The sequence below is a fragment of the Anomalospiza imberbis genome, chromosome 14 (assembly GCF_031753505.1).
Source record: "Anomalospiza imberbis isolate Cuckoo-Finch-1a 21T00152 chromosome 14, ASM3175350v1, whole genome shotgun sequence".
Lineage (NCBI taxonomy): Eukaryota > Metazoa > Chordata > Aves > Passeriformes > Viduidae > Anomalospiza > Anomalospiza imberbis.
In genome coordinates, this window is record NC_089694.1 from 4,907,628 (window position 1) to 4,910,424 (window position 2,797).

The window sequence follows — 2,797 nt, forward strand, 5'->3', positions numbered from 1 at the left end:
CTTAGGTAGGTGAGTATCTCTCAACTCTCTTCTTTTACTCTTTTCTCCCCAAACCTCTGCACAAGAAAACACCAAGGACAGCAAAGCCAACCAGAGGACGACAAGAGCACCCCAGCACTGCCAACTTCACCTTGGAACAGCCACCAATGACCCCGATGGTTTCACAAAGAGCAACCCCCCAGTCTGAGCTGTGCTGGAAGGGAGAGCAATAGATACCCATGTTGACATTTGCCCCTTTAATTCTGCATTAAAATCATAATCTCCAGTTCATCTCCATCACATGCTCCTTTTTCATCTCTCCCGTCTCCACGTCTCTTGGAAGAAGCACATAAGCCTGGATGCTGAAAGATCCTTAATGGTTCTTCTGAGGCTGAATCCCCTCCAGGACTTGGTGTCAGCAGAGAAAAAAGCTCAAATCTGCCTCACCTGCTTCTCAAGTGCTGCCAGCCCTTTCCAGGATTAAGTCATTATAATCTCCTTAAGCAGTCGTGAAATAAAATAAAGACAATGTGGTTTGCTGCTCAAAATAAAAATACTGAAGTTCACATGAGGAAATGCTTTTGGAGTTGTGAGTACAAGGGAGATTTTTCCTGATTTTCAAACGCAGCTGACTGATGTCTTTGCAGAGAGTTTTCTGATGTGGTTTTTGGGCTCTCGCTTTGCCATCGAGCTACTCCCCCTCATTAATAACTTTTGCTCATTTTAACCTGAACTTTCCACAGACTCCTGTAAACTTCCAGAGTAAGCACAGAGCAAAACTCTTCTGAACTCCTAAAGGAATCAAACTGATGCAATTTATTTCCACAGAAGCATGCAATATTCAATGATACACTGAATCCGTGTTTTTAACACTTTCTAAAAGACTAAAACCCTGGAAAGAATTAATTAGGCATGCTCTGAAGCCTGAGCACTTAACAGTTTTCCACTCGGTTGTAGAATTTTAAGACCACCAACACTGGATACTGGCAAAGATTATCAAAGGTATTCTGGGCTGAAATACAAACTAGTCAGAGGGCTTGGCTACTAAGTGACTGGAAAATACTTCATAAAAGCTTTAGCCAGGCTATTATATTTTGTAAAGAAATTTTAAGAAAAAATCCACAGTATCCAGAAGGTTAAATTTAGGGCAGAGTGACTCACTGGGAAAAAATGTCCTGCAGGGAATATTGTCTTCTCTGAAGATCAAGCAAATTGTTCACGCAGCAGAGAGGTATCGATGGACCCAGCACTCCAAGTGGGGCTGGAAGGGAATGATGGGCTGGGATCCACAAAGGAACCCATGCCTGAGCATGGGAATGTCGGGCTGGGCTGGAGCATCCTCTGCAGCCACTGCATACCTGGAGCCAGCAACCTCTGGAAGTGCCAAAAGCTGGGAGATCCTGGCACGGAAATGTCCCTTGTGCTGAACTGAGATGAAAAATATACCATTTCAAAAAAAAAAAAAATGCAAGGAATTTTTTTTAACCTTTTTTCCACATCAGATAAAATTTCCATTCAATTTCCTGGCATTGTTCCAACCACTTCTGTTGCCTACAACAGTATTGCAAAGAAATCTACCCCCACCAAAACAGCCACCATTTACTAAGGTCCTTGATAACCCATAATGATATTGCAAAGAACTGATGGGAGTCTCAACTGGAAAAAGTTCCTTATTTAAGTGCCTGATGCCCAGAAAAAATATGCATGCTGTACAAAGATGACAAAGATGGATGCAAGACAAAGATGGCACAGACACCCAGGTATTTTGGATAAAAATAACACAGGTCAGATGCAAAAGCATAAAACCAAAATAAAAGAGCCAAAAAAACCCAAACAAAATCCAAGCAAGAATTAGTCAATCACAGTTTCCATCCTTGATTAAAAACTCCCAGACAAGTAAATTGATTTAATTTCCTATTTGCTCTCCCACTATAGAATAAAAATTACTCACCTTAGTAAATCCTTCTATGACTATTTACTGTGCAGTATTTAAAGAGAAATTTAAAACACTGAGGATATAAAACTGCATGTGAACAGGGAACATTCCAGCCCCAGAGAGCTGAGGACCTTCAGGTTCAGTATTTTCTTCTCTCCCTTGTATGCAAAGGCTTTCACCAATGAACAACAACACCAATTTTATTTCCTTGTTACAATTGTTTTCCTCACTCATGATCTTGGGATCACTGGCCAAGGATTGAAGGAGCTGCTGGTCCAAGAGGATTGGCCTGGAATGACACCCAGAGGCACCCCTGGGTGTCCCCAGCTCCTGATGTCATCACCAGCAGCATGCTGAAGATGCAAGGAGAGAATAACTCAGAGATGATCCTATAACACAGCGAGTTTAATTGAAATAGAAATGTAGAACACTGCAACATATTCATAAATGTCTTAGATTGTATCACATATTACAACATACTTGAAGATGTGCTGTTTTCTAAAGCAAGTACATCCAAACCCACATGGCTCCTATGCACATGGATTAAACTAGGAAACAAACCAAAATTGTAATCAATTAACAGAAGATGTCAATGAGCCTATATTAAAATCAATGCATATGTACATATATGTATATACACATGTAAAACATACATCTATTGCTAAAAGCTCAAATTTTCCTTTGCAATGAAGTGGATTTCCAGTGATGGAGTGACCTTCAAGTCAACATGAACCACCTCAGCTTATGCCAGGACACCATAAAGGGTTTTTTTTCAGAAGGAAATGTGATCTTGGATCATTGCAAAGCAAATTCACACAAATTTGTGCCTTTAATTTAAAATGAAAGCCCCAATGTACCATGCAGGGGTCTCCTAAGGGAGAC